Source organism: Hemiscyllium ocellatum, chromosome 9, assembly GCF_020745735.1.
Source record: "Hemiscyllium ocellatum isolate sHemOce1 chromosome 9, sHemOce1.pat.X.cur, whole genome shotgun sequence".
NCBI classification, from domain to species: Eukaryota; Metazoa; Chordata; class Chondrichthyes; order Orectolobiformes; family Hemiscylliidae; genus Hemiscyllium; species Hemiscyllium ocellatum.
Window position 1 is genome coordinate 99,955,936 of NC_083409.1, and position 20,418 is coordinate 99,976,353.

Here is a 20,418-nt window from a genome sequence, read left to right on the forward strand (position 1 = left end):
GCAGGTTTGATAGGAAAGATAATATCTTTAAACCCAGGCTCCATCAAATGGGTGTACCTCCCCTCACGTCAGGGTAGTGTGTACAAATTGACCTCTCATTATGGGTATCTCATTTCATAGTCATAGATTTGGAGTCATAGTGGTGTACAGCATGGAAGCATGTCTTCATTTTTGTGGAGACTGACCTCTATGATTGGTGTACCTCACTTCAAGTCAGCCCACACACATATAGATTGACCTCTATGATTGGTGTACCTCACTTCAAGTCAGCCCACACACATATAGACTGACCTCTATGATTGGTGTACCTCACTTCAAGTCAGCCCACACACATATAGACTGACCTCTATGATTGGTGTACCTCACTTCAAGTCAGCCCACACATATAGATTGACCTCTATGGTTGGTCAACAATGCCATTATCATCGCATCTTATAACTACTAGGCTGTTGGAAAGTGAAATAAAACCAGAAAATGCCAGAGAAACTTTGCAGGTCTATGAAACAGTGTTAACGTGAGGCCACGGACTCTCTCTCCTGCTGCGTTTCCTTTTATTTCAGACCTCCAGCATTCACAGTATTTTGCTTTTACTTGGTAATAGATGAAGTGAATGGAACTCCCAGTGATTCCATGTTTTAGATGGTCATGCCTATCATGCTTTTACTAAATCCTACCTTCAGGGAATATCTTCACCATGTTTAACGCATCAAGAGCCAATGAGCTGCACATCCAGCAGGAGGAATGGTGGTCACAGTAATGTTACTGGCATAGTAACCCAGAGGCTGAGCCTACTCCTCTGAGGCCAAGGGTTCATATCCCGCCACGGCAGCCAGGACGAATTTAAATTCAGTAAATAAATTGAGAATTGAAAGCTCGCTTCAGTAAAGTGATTGTCCTATCTAGTTCACTTATTTCCCTTTAGGGGAAAAGAAAATCTGTCAACCGTACCGGGTCTAACCTATATGAGGCTGGATGACTCCAAAATGATCTAGCAAACCACTCAGCTCAAGGGCAAACCAGCCTTGCTAGTTCTAGCAGTAATTATCACCAATGATCTTTCCTGACCCATCCATGTTGAAGACAGGAGAGAACACCAGCGTCCTCTACTTCCTCAGGAGGCTAAGGAAGTTTAGCATATTCGTATTGACTCATACCAATTCTTGTAGATGCACCATGGAAAGGATTCTATTGGAATGCCTCATTGTTTGAAATGCAACTGCTGTTCCCACAAGGAATCAGGGAGTTAGAATTCAGAGAATGTGAACACAGCCCAGTCCATCACACGAACCAGCCTTCCATCCATTAACTCAGCCTACACTTCCTGCTGCCTCAGGAAAGCAGCCAATGCAATCAAAGCCACTCATTCCTGATGAAGGGTTTTTGACTGAAACATGATTTTCCTGCTCTTCAGATGCTGCCTGACCTGCTATGCTTTTCCAGCACCACTCTAATCTTGATTCTAATATCCAGTATCTGCAGTACCCACGTTTGCCCAACGCAATCAAAGACCCTTACCACGCCGGTTACACTCTCTTCCATAGAGCAGAAGGTAGAAACGTTTCAAAACACATGCCAACAGATTCGAGATAGCTTCTATCCCATTATTATCAGATTTATGAATGGATCACTCACATTAGAGTTGATTTTTCTCTGCACCTTCTCTGTAGCTGTAACACTATATATTCTACATTCTATTCTACTACCTTGATGCACTTATGAAAGGTATGCTTTGTGTGGTTAACACGCAAAACAATAATTTTCACTCTATCTTGGTACATGTGACAATAATAAATAATAAATCAAATCAAATAAAAAATGTTCACATTCCATGGAAGAGTAAATGTTTTATACCTGTATCTTAGATTTGCTTTCTCCTATTGTTATACCTCCACCTCCTCTTCATTCTTGGGAATATCCCAGTTATGGACTGCCCAAGAACAATATTCAATTGTCCTTATAAGTACAATTATCGCTTTATCACTTATATCATTGAGAAGTCAGTTTAATTGTCACACAATATACCACTCCTGCCAGGAATATTGCTTCAATAATTGTAAAATAGGCTAATGAGTTGGTAGAGGAGAAAGTGAGGACTGCAGGTGTTGAAGATCAGAGTAGAGAGTGTGGTGCTGGAAAAGCACAGCAGGTCAGGCAGCACTGAGGCACAAGGGAATCAACTTTTCAGGTATAAGCCCTTCACCTTCTCATTCCTGATGAAGGGCTTATGCCCAAAACGTTGATTCTCCTGCTCCTCGGATGGTGCCTGACCTGCTGTGCTTTTCCAGCATCATGCTCTCGACTAATGAGTTGATAGAGCCATACAGTCATAGAGGTAGACAGTACAGAAAATGCCATGTGGTTGTGAAAGGCGCTATATGAATGCAAGCCTTTATTTTCATTGAATCAGAAATTTTCCTTTCCTCTCTAAAGTGTGCATTTGTATATCCAAAAACAAGTTTGCTTAGTTTAATGTGATCTGAGCACAATGTCTTAGTTCAGAATGTTGAGAAGGGATTAGGGAAAGATTGATAAACATTCAAACCCCCTGCATTGCTGCCATTCAAATACAAGTTTCTAAAACATGCAGAAATATGAGCACAATGTAATGTTTTCTATATCTGCCCAAATACTCAGACAAATTTTCAAACCCTGTTCTGAGTTTTGAACAAATTCGTAGTGATTTTCCTCTCTTCCTTCCGCACTGACTGTGTTTAATGTTCACCTAACTGTGACCTGTTAACATGAGAAGGTCTAGCTCGCATCGGTGGTACGCAGCTCAGAGCTACTCTGTCGCATTCCCCTTCCAGTCCGTCGAAGAAATCTTCCATTGCACTCCTTTAGTTACAGATTTGTGCAGATTAGGTTCTGTTCTCCTTCAGAGGAACGCTATCCCTTAAACTCCACAAACTCCCTTCAGGCGATTCTCTTTAATTCAAAACAAAATAAAAAATTCCCAAAGACCAACACTTTGAGGCAAAGCTATATTCATGGATTGAAGTCCTTTATCTGTCTTTCCCCTGCTGGGCTCCCAAGTATAGAGGAGAGAGCTGTGATTTCAGAGGTCTTTCTGTAACACCATAATTTCTTTGGAAAACATGTATTGGGTCACTCACTGAGACCTCCACTCAGTTTGCAGCACTTTCATTTAATCATCCTACCTGTGAATCACACTAGTTCTGCCCGCTATCATTGCTTTGTACACTGTGCATGTACAACCATTCTATTCAATTTGTATTAGATGGAATATAATTTCCAACAAAACTTAGGATTAGTAAGTATAAATATCTTAGACAATCGTGTCAATCAGGTCTGATCCATTAGATGCAATATGCAAGATCTTTGAAAGAACTTTCCAGAGAAACAAAAAAAAATCTGTTAGAGATGCCGAGTCAGGGAACACTCAGCAGTCTGAGACATTCGGCCTCGGATCTTCAGGTGACCGTCCTCCAAGGCGCAGAGTGGTCAAGCAGAGGCTGAGAGCCAAGTTCAGAACCCAGGAGGATGGCCCCAACCGGGACCATGGGTTCATGCCACGCTATAGGTGACCCTGCTACACTCTCTCACACACACACGCTTACAAACTCACACACTCACACAGACCCTTTGTCATCCACACACACATACACCCCCACATTCACACCCACGCACATACCCTCTTACAGACTTATACTTCATCACATTCACACACATACTTTACCAAGCATGCACACATGCAAACACACACTCTCTCAGTTGCACTCATACTCACACACACTCACTCACATGCGCACACACACAAGTCTATGGGGTGAATTTCTATTTGCAGAATTATATTTGCAGATACATTCTATTTTGCTCAAAAAGCACATAACCTGCAGGCAGTCAATGCATGTAATCTTCTATGAATTCCTACTTCGGAAATAGAACCAGTCTGACTCAAGATTGGGATACAGACAGATCTAACCTCACACCTTTAAAGTATTGTCTAAGCTGAGATGTCACCTTTCTTTAATAAAAGCTTAAGTTATCTCAAGAATGTGACTTAAAAGAAGTTCTGGGATTTACATAACAATGAACCGAAACCTGCAAACCATTCTAAAAGATGAAAGACTTAACAGCAGTTTAGGTTTGTTCAATATATCATCTCAGTTGTTTGACACTGTAATTTTTACTCTAAATTCTGTGTCTAATGATCCTGCTCCACAGCTACCTGATGAAGAAGCGACGCTCCGAAAGTTAGAGCTTCCAAATAAACCTGTTGGACTATAATCTGGGGTGTTGTGTGATTTTTAACAGTCCAACACCAGCGTCTCCAAATCAACGTATAGTGGATATCATTGTCCCTCTTCTCTCTCCAGTCTTTCCCTAATCCCCTGCGAGTTTTGCCTTTTTCGATATTTTTCCAATTGTTGGAAGTTGGCAATCTGCTTCCTTCATGCTTTCAAGTAGTGTCACACAGTGTATTAAATCCTTCCAGAGCCTGACTATCTCATGTTCAATTCACATCTGCATTTATTAGTTAGAATATAACCTGCAAAGAAACTTGGAATTGTTAAGTATAAATACGTACATCTCATGTAGCCATGCAAACCATCAAATAAATTGCCTGGGCTCTGCACTTCTGTAAAATAAAAGATTGTTACAGCATAGAAAGAGGCCATTTGGCCCGTCATGCCTGCACCAGTTCTAATCTCCTACCTTCAGCCATATCCCTGCGTAGTATTTATCTTCAAGTTACCATCCAGTGCCCCTCTTGAATGCCTCAGTTGAACCTAACTGCACCACATTTCCAGAGACAAAGAAACTGCAGATGCTGGAATCCAAAGTAGAGAGGCAGGAGGCTGGAAGAACACAGCAAGCCAGGCAGCGACAGGAGTTGGAGAAGTCAATGGTTCAGGAGTAACCCTTCTTCAGGACTGGGGCTGATGCTGAGGGGAGCCCCAGATAAAGGGGGAGGGGTGCTGGGGGAGGGAAGGAGAGATGAAGTAGGGATAGGCAGACACTGGTAGAGGGTACAGCCTGGTTATTCGATGGGAGGAATGAATCCAGTTGTTGGCAGAAAGGAAAGATCACTAAGAAGAATGGAAGGATGGTGGTGGGACTGGAATTGGGGGAAGGGAAGGGAGATTATTTTCATTCCATACTCTAACTACTCGCTGTGTGGAAAAGGTTTTTCTTACATCGCCCTTGCTTCATTCACACACCATTTTCAATCTTGTTTTGTTTTATTTTCCAAGCTTCTAACAATCCAGCGTTCCTGCACTCTTCCTCATCACCACCCCAGCCCCACCCAACCTTGATAAAAGGGTTCAGTGGAAAAATGGGGGGGATGAATCTGAAGGAATGGGTGAGGAAGGGACTGGAAGGTGATGCATTCCCTGGAGGACCTGCCTCTCCAGTTGACAAGACATGTTATGTTGAACTCACACGTCCTCTCGTGGTCACGAGGCTATTCCGTGGAGTGAGTTTTCAGCTCATTTTCAGTGGTTCAGTCTGTGGGCCCAAACTGCTATGATTTGGCACAAATTGGCAAGAAATGTTTAGGCACAGTGCTTGAAAGGATAGCCAATGATTAAAACTAGAACTGTCATATCGGCATTGAATGATTTAGAGGAGGCGATGCCCCAGTGGCATTATCATTGGATTATTGACCCAGATAACGTTCTGGGGACCTGGGTTCAAAACCTGTCATGGCAGGTGGTGGAATTTGAATTCAATAAGAATCTAGAATTAAGAGTCTAATGATGACCATGAATCCATTGTTGATTGCTGGAAAAACCCATCTGGATCATTAATGCCCTTCAGGGAAGGAAGCTGCCATCTTCACCTGGTCCAGCCTACATGTAACTGTGGGTGGCACGGTGGCACAGTGGTTAGCACTGCTGCCTCACAGCACCAGAGACCCAGGTTCAATTCCCGCCTTAGGCGAGTGACTGTGTGGCACGTTCTCCCGGTGTCTGCATGGGCTTCCTCTGGGTGCTCCAGTTTCCTCCCACAGTCACAAAGACGTGCGGGTCAGGTGAATCGGCCATGCTAAATTGCCCGTAATATTAGGTAAATGTAGGGGTTTGGGTGTATTGCGCTTCGACGGGTCGGTGTGGACTTGTTGGGCCAAAGAGCCTGTTTCCACACTGTAGGTAATCTAATCTAATCTAAGTAACTCTAGACCCACAGCAATGTGGCTGACTTGTAACTGCCCTCTGGGCAATAAATGCTGCCTAGCCAGTGATGCCCTCATCCTGTGAATGAATATTTGAGCATTTGGTCTGGGATTGAGGGACATTGTCTTCTCCTGCACCAGAGTCTCTCAATACTCCAACACCATGGCTGGCTCAGTGTTTAGTACTGCTGCCTCACAGCACCAAAGACCTGCTTTTGATTCCAACCTCTGGTGACTGACTGTGCAGGGTTTGCATGCGCTCCCTGTGTCTATGTGGGCTTCCTCCAGGTGCTCTAGTTTGCTCTCACAGTCCAAAGATATGCAGGTTAGGTGGATTGGCCATGCTACACTGTCCTGTAGTACTCAGGGATGTATATCCAAAGTGGGTCAGCCACGGTTAATGTGGGGAATAGGGTGGGATGCTCTTCAAAGGGTCAGCACAGACTCGAAGAGCTGACTGGCCTCATTTCTCACTATGATTCTCACCTCAGAGTGTGCAGAATACTATCCCAGTGAATAAACAGTGAAAGGTCCAGAGAAGGGGAGAATCAAGTTTGGGTCCCAGCAATTTGGCTGGCAGCATAGTGAAACAGTGACCTCTGCTGGCGGGCCTTTGAAAGATCAGGGTCAGGAGCAGATCCCTTCACTTCAGTGACAATGATGGAGGTCCACACTATCTGATAGTGCTGTTCACACTCATTTCAAACAGGATTCATAATTTGAGCTATAATCCTGAAAAATAAACACAACTCATGTTTTTAAATTGGATTTTAAGGTCCATGCCATTCCTTGCATTCCTTATGGAGGAATTGCAGAACAGCGTTGACCAGGAGATTGGCTGAGACGGAACATTTTAACTCTGAAGAGAGGCTGGGCGAGATTGAGTTGCTTCCTTTAAAGCAGAGAAGGCTGTGAGGGGAACCTGATCGAGATTTATAAGATTATGAGCGGCGTGGACAGGCAGATAGGAAGCAGCTCATACTCCTTAGTTGGAATAAGGGGGCATAATTTTTAAGATGAAAAGCAGGAAGTTTAGAGGGGATTGAAGGAAAATCTTTTCACCCAGAGGATGGTGTGAATCTGGAATGCACTGTCGGGAAGGATATTTGATGTGGGAAACCGTACAACCTTTAAAAGGTATTTGGATGAGCACTTGAAATGTAATAATATTCAAAGCTGGGGGCCCAGTGTGGGAAATGGTGCTCGTGTAGATTTAGAGTGGGTCAGGTGTAGACTCAGTGGGCCAAAGGGCCTCATTTGTCTTGTACAATTCTATGATTCTTTTGATTATAAATTCCACCACTTTGGGCACAACTCCCATATGAAGAGGCCCTCAATCTTGACAAGGGTCATTGGGAAACTCCTGGGAATTGCCGAACCTGCTGCATGCTGTTGAATTGGATGAACAGGCAGCCACTGAGACCTGCGATTATTTCTTGCCTGGAAGTCTTGAATACTCTAACATTTGCAACATAGTTTGATGAGAAGAGGAATGAATTACAGCATATCTATCAAAAAAAGTACCTCGTTTTCATTAAAGGAGTTTTTGAAGAATATATCAAGACTTAATTAAATTGCCCACGTGACAATCATCAAGTTTGATCAGACTTAAGCTCCTTTATAAAGATCAAATTTTGTAAAATTATCAAAAGTAGAATTATTGAAATAAATCCCAATGGAACCTATCTTTCAGGAAAGAAACCTGAGAATAAAATCAGAGCTAGTTTCAGAAATCTCTTTCAAACCGCATTCTTGCTTTCTTTAAAGGAATGTGTTACATTTGCTGCTCATCTTTCATCTAGTCATAAACCTGTTTCTGTACATTAATGTCAAACAATCTCCCAGACAAGTAAAATATAAAGTTTTTTTTAATGGTTAGTAAAGTAAGTTCCAATATAATAAGCTATAATGTAGATAATATCCCAATTAGCACCTCCCAAAATTGATTCACAACACTGGGTCCACTCATGAGTGGGGGCGGGGTGGGGGGGTGGGGAGTCCTGCCAATGGTGGTTGGTGATCAGAACCAATGGGTATCAATTAGTCTTGGGCACACATGCGAAGCCAGTGATCGCAGATGAGATATTAATGTCCATTTCTCAATGGGGCACTGCTCATCCAAAAAACAACATTTCACAGAACGGTCTTTCAAACAGGCAAAGGGATTGATAAGATCAACATAGTTCCAGAGGACCACAGAGAACGACGGGTAATAGGACCCAAACACTCAGATGCAAGAGGAGCTCAATGCCTGGTTTATACTTGGAGAAAAATGCTGTTTATTGTATTAATCAACTGAATGCATGGGTAGATTGGTCAGGGGTCATCTGAATTCTAAACTTGTGAGTCACCTATCAGCTTGAGACCCATGAAACAAGGTGTGGTGCTTGTAAATTTCAGCCCCTCGCTTCCTGTTCCTTTCTCAGAGACAATTGCTGGCAAATCGGGGTGGCACGGTGACTCAGTGGTTAGCACTGCTGCCTCACAGCACCAGGGTCCCAGGTTCGATTCCAGCCTTGGGCGACTGTCTGTGTGGAGTTTGCACATTCTCCCTGGGTCTGCGTGGATTTCCTCTGGGGGCTCCGGTTTTCTCCCACAGTCTAAAGGTGTGCATGTCAGGTGAATTGGCCATGCTAAATTGCCCGTAGTGTTAGGTGCATTAGTCAGAGGGAAATGGGTCTGGGTGGGTTACCTGTCGGTGTGGACTGGTTGGGTCAAAAGGGCCTGTTTCCACACTGCAGGGAATCTCATTCTAATATAAAAAAAATCATTGTCAAGAGAAAATTCCTCTTTTTCTAAATCTCATGTCCCTTCCTTAATAAGCACAGAAAAAAAAATAGAAAGGAGCAATCATTTCCTTGAATGTAGCTGTGGTCACTGTTGGCTCACTGTACATTCCAACTCAGCTCGGTTACAAATCACAGCAGAATTGGATAACACTGCCACGACCAATTATAATCAAGTCCTTACTGAAAAGCATTGCTCGCTGCAACATTTAAATGCAACTCGTTGAAAGGTATTTCACCTTTCTCCACGCAGGGACTAACTCGACACAGCCTGGGACATGTTGTGAAGCACATTACAGGCCCTTGTGCACTTGTTCATGCTGGTACACACCTGTACAGAAAATGTTACAGCCCACAAAGAGGGATGTTAACAGAGATAGCTCAGACTACACAGGATGTACAGAGGACTTCCATTCCCACGTACTAGTTTTGCTTCTTTCCCATGAATTATTTTGCTCATCGATAAATTAACTTTAACTCTTTGTCAAGTAACGCTTGCACTAACCTTTTCTCTCCTGTGTTCAAGAAATATTTAATCTCCCTACCATATTTTGTCAAGCCATTTGCTTTGGTTAATTCAGAAATGATCAATGAATGTAACAAATTGTTGGTGATTTGAAGGCTATGGGCCTATTCAGCTACTCTACCAAGGTCTGTGTGGGTAACAAATGGTTTATCAATGATCTGCTCTTGATGTTGAGGCATTTTCTCAGCCAGAGCACAGAGAGTTTAACCTTCACATGGCTGTTCTGTTCTAGATTTAACACTGGAAAAGTGGTAAATCATTCTTTACTTTTACCCTGATAGAAACTTCATCGAGATAATTAGAAAACTTAGTTAAAAGGGTAATGGATCTCCAGAATTACTTATGAATAAATACAATTCATGCCACTTAGTCAGGAAGGTGTGTTAGACTACAGGAAAAAAGTCCTTCCTTTACTGTATTCCTTTTTGTTTGTAATAGAGTATTGCTAACTCGCTCTCTTGTGCCTGGATGAATATACTGCACCATTTCATCCCTTGTAGCAGGACTCTGAGACTGCCATGGGACTCAGAGATTCAGATGTCAGCAGCACAGAAGGCCAGTGCCTATCATGCCCATGCCAGTTGACAAAGACCTGACTACACGCATCACGTTTATCAGCTTTTGGCCCACGATCCTGGAGGTGATGGGATGAAGTGAGTATCTAAATTCTGCTTCAATCTTACAAGAGATTCTGACTCAACCACTCTTTCAGGAAAGGGATTCCAGACTCTCCCCGTTCACTGAGCAAAAAAAGAATTCTCCTCAACCCTCCCCTTAGCCATCTACATCTTATGATCAATGACTCCTGGTTAATGATTCTCAACTAATGGAAAAGGTGCCTTCCAATCTACTCTATCTGTGCCCCTCATAATCTTATGCTTCTATCAGGTCCCTTTCCAACCTGGGCAGAAGTGATGAGGGTAAAACATTGGATGTGGTCTACATGGACCTTAGCAAGGCCTTGACCAGGTCTCTTACTTCAGACTGGTCAAACTTGGTTGTTTCAAAGAAAACAGCCTGAACCTATGAAATCTTTCGTCATAGCTCTGATTCTTGAGCCCAAGTAGCATTCTGGTAAATCTACACCACACCATCTTTAGTGCAATCACATCTTTCCTACAATGTAGTGACCAGACTGCATGCAATACCCCAGTTGTGATCTAACCAGTGGTTTATGAAGACCAGCATAACTTTCCTGCTCTTGTATCCTGTGCCTTGGTTCATAAAAGCAAGTTCCATATGTCTTCTTGACCACCTTATCCACCTGCCTGGCTACTTTCAGCGATCTGTGGATAAGCACACCACAATCCCTCTGGTATTCAGTACTTTCAGGGTGTTACCATCCATGGAGTAATTCATTATCATGTTAACCCTTCCCAGGTGTAGTATCTCACATTTTCTGGCTTGAATTCCATTTGACCTGCCGACTGAACCAGTATATCGATAGCGTGTGACTCTCCCCTTCAATGTTTAGAGTCATAGAGTCATAGGGATGTAGAGCACAGAAACAGATCCTTCGGTCCAACTCGTCCATGCTGACCAGATATCCTAAATTAATTTCGTCCCGTTTACCAGCACCTGACTCAAATCCCTCCAAACCCTTCCCATTCATATACCCAGCCAGATGCCTTTTAAATCTTGTAATAATAGTGCCACATTTCATCCACCACTTCCTCTGGCAGTTCATTCCATACACACACCACCCTCTGTCTGAAAATATTGCTCCATAGGTCCCTTTTATATCTTTCCCCTCTCAGCCTAAACCGATACCCTCTAGTTCTGACTCCCCACCTCAGGGAAAAAAAACCTTGTCTATTTACCGTATCCAAACCCCCTCATCGTTTTATAAACTTCTATAAGGTCACCCCTTAGACTCCAACACTCCAAGGAAAACAGCCCCAACCTGTACAACCTCTCCCTATAGCTCAAATCCTCCAACCCTGGTAACATCCTTGTAAATCTTTTCTGAACCCTTTCACATTTCACAACATCCTTCCAGTAGGAGAGAGACCAGAATTGCACACAATATTCCAAAAGTGGCCTGTACAGCTGCCACATGACCTCCCGATTCCTATACTCAATGCTCTGACCAATATTTATTACGCTGTCAATTTTCATATCATTCACAAACTTCTTATCATACCAAACTACTAATGTATACCACAAACAGCTAGGGCTCCAATACCGAGGACTGTGGAGCCCCACGGGAAACAGACTTCCATTCAGAGAAATGTCCCTCTGCCATCACCCTCTGATTCCTGCCTTTTGGCCAATTGTGGATCCAATGTGCCATTTTCCCTTGGATCCCATAGGCTTTTACTTTCTTGACTAGTCTGCCATAAGCCTCGCTAAAGTCCATGTAAACCACAACAAATACATTACCTTTATGAATACATTCGGTTACCTGCTCAGAAAATTCAATCAAATTTGTCAAAGACAATCTTCCTTTGACAAATCCTTGCTGACCATCCCCGCTTGATGAATTAATGTCTCTCCAAGTGAAGATATATTCTGCCCCTCAGAATTCTTTGTAAATCATCCCCCACAACCAAGATTAGACTGTCTGCTTATAGTTTCCTGGTCCTGCCCTTCCTGTCTTTTTTAAGTACAGGACAATGTCAGCAGTCATTCAATCCTCCGGCACCTTACCTGTGGCCAGAGACGATTTGAGAATTACTGCAGGACCCCTGATAAGGGCTCTCCCTCAACAGTCTACTGTGTATCTCATCTCGGTTTATCTATGTTTAAGTTTGCTAACCCCACTAGTACTATCTCTACCTCTGTTTTAATTTCTTCTAATATTTCACAAGCCTCCAACACAGTGTCCACAGCTGCCTGCCCTATTCCATTGTGAAGACCGAAGCAAAGTATTTATTGAAGACTATGCCAGGTCCACAGCAATTACCTCTATGGTTCCCAATGGGCTCTTTTTTTCCCCCTAGTTAGTGTCTTGCTCTTTATATATTCAAAGAAAAACCTTGAGATTCTCCTTTATTCTCCCTGTCAATACTTCCTTGTGCACTCTCCTTGCTACATTGAGTTTAAGAGTCATAGAGATGAACAGCATGGAGACAGACCCTTCGGTCCAACTCATCCATGCCGACCAGACATCCCAATCTAATCTAGTCCCATTTACCAGCACTTGGCCCATATCCCTCTAATTCCTATTCATATAACCATCTAGATGTCTTTTAAATGTTGCAATTGTACCAGCCTCCACCACTACCTCTGGCAGCTCATTCCATACATGCACCATCCTCTGCGTGAAAATGTTGCCCCTTTAGGTGCCTTTTAAATTTTCCTTTTAAGATCTCCCCCACACTGTTAATTCTGCTCTACATAATCAGCATATTGAGTCCTTGGTACCTGCCATTAGCTTGTCTTTTTTGTTCTCCATCCTTATCTTCATGTCCCTTGACATCCAGAGTTCTCTGGTCTTGAACCCACTCTTTGCCTTTCTGGGGACCTTTTTGCCCCTTACTTTCACTGTGTCCTCATTGGATGCCTCCCATTGCTTTGATGGTTTTATCTACAAGTAGCCGCTCCCAGTCTACTTGGGCTAAACCTTATCTAAGAAGAAACAGACTGACCTAGTTTCGAACTTTAATTGCCATTTCGTCAATATCCTTTTCCATAATTATCCTGAATCTCACGGAGTTATGATCACTATCTCCAAATTACTCCCCAGCTGATATGCCTTTCACCTACTCAGGCTCATTTCTAAATATCAGGTTCTGAACCATCTCCTCCCTGTGGGCTTTCAACTACTGGGCAAAAAAGTGTCCTGGATGCAACTTAAGGATTTTTTCCCTCCCCACCTTAGAGAGTGAAACTCTCCTAGTTAATATTTGGGTTGTCAAAATCCCCTGCTATTTTGGCCTTATTATTCTGATACCTCCCTGACATTTGATTCCATATTTAATCCTCTATCTCTTCCTGACTGTTTTAGGGCCTGTATTACACACCCCACACACATATGTGTCAGTCTCTTTTGTGTTGTTTATTTTGACCCATGCAGCTTCATTGATGATCCCTTCCATGATACCATCCTTTCTTACTGCTATAATTTAATTTCTTTTTAATCACTCGTGTGATGTGGTCATCATTGGCTGGACAGCATTTATTGTCTGTCCCTAGTTGTCCTAGAGAAGGTGGTAGTGAGCTGTCTCCTTGAACCACCACTCCAGTCCACCTGTGTGGGTTGACCCACAATGCCCTTAAGGAGGGAAATCTAGGATTTTGACCCAATAACACTGAAGGAACGGTGATATATTTCCCAGTCAGGATGGTGTGGGGCTTGATGGTAATATTCCCATATATCGCTGCCCTTGTCCTTCCAGATGGAAGTGGTAATGGATTTGGAAGATGCTGTCCAAGGATCTTTGGTGAATTTCTGCAGTGCATCTTGAAGATAGTATACGTTGCTGCTACTGAGCGTTGGTGGTGGAGCGAGTGGATGCTTTTGGATGCAGTGCCAATCAAACAGGTTGCATTGTCTTGGATGGTGTCAACCTACTTGAGTCTTGTTGGGTCTGCACTCATCCAGACAAGTGGGGAGTATTCCATCACACTCCTGATTTGTGCCTTGGACAAGCTTTGGGGAGTCAGGAGGTGAGTTACTTTCTCCAGTACTCCTAGTCTCAGACCTGCTCTTGGAGCCATTGTGTTTATGTGGGGAGTCCAACTGAGTTTGTGGTCAATGGTTCCTTGATCAATATTTCAATAAATCCTTGATCAATATTTCAAAACCCCTCCTCCATTACTCCCCTCTCTATCTTCTCTTCATTTGCGATAACCAGGAATGTTGAGCTGCCACCTCTGTCCATCTTCCAGTTAAATCATGATCACAGCTATGATATCATACTCCCATGTGTCAATCTGTGCACTCAGCACATCTGTCCAATTCCTCACATTCCTTGCATTAGGTTTACTGCATATAGCCTTTCTAAAATCACATCTATCCCATCTAGCCTATGTTTCCTTTGTCTTCCAAACTCAGACACTTGTGATTAAATGCCTAATTCCATTTCAGCTTCTCTGTCCTCTGAACTACTTGTCAGAATCCCATCCTCCTTTCAATCGAGTTAAAATCCACCCCAACAGCATTAGCAAACCTGACTGTGAGGGTGTTGTCCCCATTCCTGTTTAGATGTAACCTATCCAACTTGTACAGTTACCACTTCTCCCAGAAACAGTGTCAATGCCTCAGGAATCTAAGCCCCACCTCCTGCACCATCTCTCCAGCTTTCATCTGCTATATCCTTCTTTTCCCATAATCATTACTGGGAAGCACCAGGAATAATCTGGAGTTTACCACCCTTGAAGTCCTGCTTTTCAATTTCCTTCCTAACTCCCTAAAGTTTGAATGGAGCATAAAGTGCATAGCGCCTGCATTTGAGAAGTCAGAGGGGCAGGAGCAACAGTAAATGCATTATATGCAATGGTTATATACATTGTTGTGTAGTGGGTGAACAGTAGAGGAAGAAGGTCATGGAGTGATGATATGGGTAATTGGTAATAAGGTAAAATGATTATATAAGGTAATGGTTTGGAAGTGGTTAAGTTCATGTCACATTAGCTGCACCTACTCTACTGATGTCACACAGAGTATACAGATGGGGTTAAAGCATTCTATCCTCACTTTTGGAGAAAATAGATAACATTTATTTTCATCTATTAGAACAAAGATCTGCAGATTAGGTGGATTGGCCATGCTAAATTGCCCACCGTGTTCAGGGAAGTGCAGACTAGGTGGGTTAGCCATGGGAAATGCATGGTTATAGAGAAGGGCTGGGTGGGATGTCCTTCAGAGGGTCAGTATGGACTCGATGGACTGAATGGCCTACTATCACACTATAAGCGTTCTTCTTCTTCTATCATAGTCATTCTAGAACCATCGAATCCACACAGTGCAGAAAGTGCCCACTCAGCCCAGCAAGTCTGTACCGACCCTTCGAAGAGCATACCACCCAGACCCTGCCCTCCCCTTCCCCACCCCTGTAACCTCACATTTCCCTTGGCTTACCAACCAAACCTACCTGGCTTTGGACTGTAGGAGGAAACCAGAGCATCCAGGGGAGACTCTTGCAGGCATGGGGAGAACGTAATTGCTCCACACACAGACAGTCACCCAAGGCCGGAATCGAACCCAGGTCACTGCCACTGTGCAGTTACAGAATCAACCATTGAGCCACCATGCCTGACTAAGTGTAGTTGTATTTATTATGAACGTGGAATTAAGCTTTGTGCTATTGAAGAACAGTGGCTTTTCCATAGATACGCTACAGTAATGCATCCTCCACCATTAATCACTGTATAGGCCTCAAGACAAAGCAAAGACAAAGGAAGATTGGTGGCAATGACTGACTCCAAAAACTCGTACTCGGTACCACACACTGGTCAAGGTGGCAAGAACCACACAGGTCATCTGGGAAACTAACACACAACCAAGGTCATAGATGGTGTTATGATCCAGATCAGTTATGGTCGAATTGAATTCTGGAACAAGTGCAACAGTCTTCTGTTCTTATGCTCTTTTCTGAGAAGAATATTGCACATAACAAAACTGTGAAAGTATAACTGGTGAAGCAGTAGAGTTCAAGATCGCACGCACAGTCTTGGGGAATGGCAAGTGCAGTGGGAAGGTGAAATTCAATGCAGACAAGTGAAAGGTGCTGTGTTGTGGTGGGAGGAGTAATGAGATATGGTATGAACTTCAAAACAGGGGTGAGGACAGAGGTGCCAAGCAATGTTTGGGCATAAATCTTTGAAGATAACAGGAAAGGTTAACAAAGCAGCGAATTGACTTTATAATAGTGTAATACTCAGGAATGTATGGGAAATTATATGAAACGTGGATTCAGCCCAATTGTGTCCATTGTTGTGCATGTTGTCCAAATCTAGGTGCTACCCTTTTAAGAAGAATGTGAAGACTTTGGAACAGGAGAGATTTAATGGAATGGACTGCTTCAAGAATGAAGCTAACCACCATTTCTCTAAGGGAACTAGGGACAGACAATAAATGCTGGTGCAGCCAACAAAGCCCACACTACATGAATTAATAAAAATAAATGGAGTTTAGATATAGAGATGAGGAAGACATCTCATTCCTGACGAAGGGCTTATGCCCAAAGCGTTGACTGTCCTGCTCCTTGGATGCTGCCTGACCTGCTGCACTCTTCCAGTGTCAACACTCTCAACAGATGAGGAAGACAGTCAATTGGGTAGACTGGGGAATCTGGGGTTGAGCAGAGAAGGCTAAGAGGAGATTAAATAGAGATGTTTAAAACCATGAATCATCTAGGGAGAGTAAATCAGGTGAAACTGTAGCTGATTGGCTGACCGTGCAGATTTAAAGAGATTGGCAAAGGAACCATAAGCGCATCCCTGTAGTGGCCAAGGAGAGTTTGGAGCTGTCACCACAGAATGTCAGTGAGGAAATGTAGTTTCCTGCCTTGATCAGACACACTTCCTCAGACCTGTCAAAAAACAAATCTTCCACAGCATATTAAAAAATCATGCTCAACTTAACTGGAACTGGAATGGTTCTTTAATATAATGAGAAACTTGGCTTTGTCATTTACTTCACATGAGGAAGTGTCGACATTTTTAAATGTTCAAATTGTTCTATCAACAGGTTCCTCTGATTAGTGCGATAGCAATTCTCCCCAATCTAAATCACCCTTTTATCTGAATCATGATCATGAATAGTGAAAGGAAGCATACTCTGATTAAAAGGATCCTGGCTTCTATTGTACTGTACAAGTGCTTCAAGTAAAGATTCACCACAATTTATTAGACATTTTTCTTGTCCTAGATGCTAATTCTTCAGGAGTGGATGTAATTAGAAGTGATTCTAATGGTGTAAAATAGCATTTAACATTGATAAATCTCTTATTGAGTCAGAGGAATAATACAGATGACTGAATTATTGCGAAGATCTTTAAAAGATCAAGGTCACAGAGATGTAAGGTTCATCTCCATGAAAAAATAATTAATCTTCATTGCCTTTTACACTTTTCTGCGCTGAGAGCTTTTCATTTTTAAAATTCAGATGGATAGTGTGTGAACATTTACAATTGCAAACCATATTCCATATTCTCTGTAGCTGTGGTTGACAATCAACTGTTCATGGATCCAAAAGAGGAATAAGTATATTTTCTATATTGAACAATCACTTTCTTCTATTATTGCCAATAAAATGGCCAGGGAGTCCAAAGATAGAGGGCACAGGTTAAAGGTGAAGGGGGGAAAGATATAAAAGGGACCTACAGGGCAATTTTTCACACAGAGGGTGGAATGAGCTGCCAGAGGAAGTGGTGGAGGCTAATAAAATTGCAACACTTAGGCCCAAAAGGTCCACACCGACCCTCCAAAGAGTAACCCTCCTAGACCCATTCCCCTGTCCTATATTTACCCTGACTAATGCACCTAACCTGTACACCCCTAAACACTATGAGCAATTTAGCATGGCCAATTCACCTAACCTGCACAGCTTTGTGATTGTGGGAGCAAACTCCACACAGAAAGTCATCCGAGGTGGGAATTGAGCCAAGGTCCCTAGCACTGTGTGGCAGCAGTGCTAACCACTGAGCCACCATGCCACCCTTGGAGGAGATATAGCTGAGAGTTGTAGGACTGGAGGAGTTTATACAGATATGCTCAGTTATCTCAATGCCCAACCTACCTTGTCTCTCTTCATGGCTAAATGGTTCCATCCCAAGCAATAAACTGGTGAGTCTCTTTGCACCCCTTCCAGTGCAATCACATCCTTTCTATTGTGAGGCAACCAGATATAAATACTGTCTTCCAGCTACTTGAGCAATCTGAGAGGAATGGCAGTTTTATCAGTTACAGAGGCTTGAGGCCTACTCAGTAGTTGATGGGATAGGCACTAATAAATCTGACAGGGAATTCAAGAAACAATTTAGGAGCAAATTACTGCAAATGCTGGAATCTGTTCTGTAAACAAATAAAGCCAGAACTCACAGTGGCTTAAGCAGCGTTTGTGTAGAGAGAGCAAGCTAACATTTCAAGGCTAGACAACCCTTCTTCAGAGCTAATGTGAAGTGTGGAAGGGGCAGCATTTATGCTGTAGTAGGGGGGTGCAGGGGTGCAATGTTGGGGAGAAAGGCTGCTGATCGTACAGATTAATGTGAGAATGACAGAACAATGATGTGTCTAATTGTCAGACTTGAAAGAACAGTCAGTCCCAATGGAGTTTGAAACATGATGAGTTATGGCCATTATCCCCAAGATACTCACCCACTGAAACTTCAAGCACTTGACCAGTTCATTCCCTTGGGTTAGATCTAGAACTGCCCCATCCCTCATGGGACTATCTACGTGCTGGCACTAAAAGCTCTCCTTGATGCTTTCACTTCTCCCTTTCTTTCTGCTGCAGCTCACTTTAAATCTAAACTTCAATCACTCTTAGCAGCACAAGCTGAACAGAACACCTCTTGCTTTATCCCTGATGAAATGCCATGCCTTCCTTTCTTCTGAGTATTTGGTTGATGAAACATTTTATCGACTAGAGGTTTTTGAAACTGATTGTAGGGTCTAGCATTTACAGCCACTGAACCTACACTTTTTAGATTAGATTAATGTGGAAACAGGCCCTTCGGCCCAACAAGTCCACACCAACCCGCCAAAGCGCAACCCACCCATACCCCTACATTTACCACTTATCTAACACTACGGGCAATGTAGCATGGCCAATTCACCTGACCCGCACATCTTTGGACTGTGGGAGGAAACCAGAGTACCCAGAGGAAACCCACACAGACACAGGGAGAATGTGCAAACCTGGAATTGAACCCCGGTCTCTGGCGCTGTGAAGCAGCAGTGCTAACCACTGTGCCACCATGCTGCCCATGAGTTGGTTGTGATGTTGGTTGTAACTACTGTTGTAATAATATGAAATATTAGAAATTGTGCTCAAATTTCAACCAAAGTTAACTATTCAACTTGACCTAGCATTATGCTAGTAGATTGTTTCAGTTATACTTTCTACTTATAATTCCACTTTCTACAAAGGCAAAACCACTCTTGTCATTTTGAATCTCAAAATTTAAGGCGGAAGAGGCTTATGAAATAACTTTTGGAGGAAGAATTGCTTTAGTTCCTGTGTGTTGGCATGAAGGTGATCTCTGCTTGGTATTTGCTACCCTCTCCCCAACCCCACCACCCTCCCATTTATCTCTCCACCTCTTTTGCCCGAAATGTCGATTTTCCTGCTCCTCGGATGCTGCCTGACCTGCTGTGCTTTTCCAGCACCACTCTAATCTAGACTCTGATTTCCAGCATCTGCAGTCCTTGTTTTTACCTAATGGACTTGTTGGGCCGAAGGTTGTGTTTCCACACTGTAAGTAATCTAATCTAAGTTAGATTTTTTTTTGAACAATAGTGGAATTAAGGGTTCAAAGTTTGTGAGAAGATTTGTAGCTCGGGTGCTCGTTGTTGTGGTTCTGTTCACTGAGCTGGGAGTTTTTGTTGCAAACGTTTCGTCCCCTTTCTAGGTGACATCCTCAGTGCTTGAGGGCCTCCTGTGAAGCGCTTCTGTGCTGATTCCTCCGGCATTTATAGTGGTGTGTCTCTGCCGCTTCCGGTTGTCAGTTGCTGTCCGCTGCAGTGGCCGGTATATTGGGTCTAGGTCGATGTGTTTGTTGATAGAATTTGTGGATGAGTGCCATGCCTCTAGGGATTCCCTGGCTGTTCTCTGTTTGGCTTGTCCTATAATAGTAGGACAAAACGTTTGCAACAAAAACTCCCAGCTTGGCGAACGTAATTAAGGGTTACAGTGAGACAGCAGGTAAGTGGAGCTGAGTCCTCAAGAAGATCAGCCATGAATGGCAGTGCAGACTTGAAGGGTCAGATGGTGTCCTCTTGCTCCTAGTCGTTATGTTCTTAATATCGCACACAAAATATCCTCCACCTGGATCGCCATTGAGGGCTTGGTTGACTTA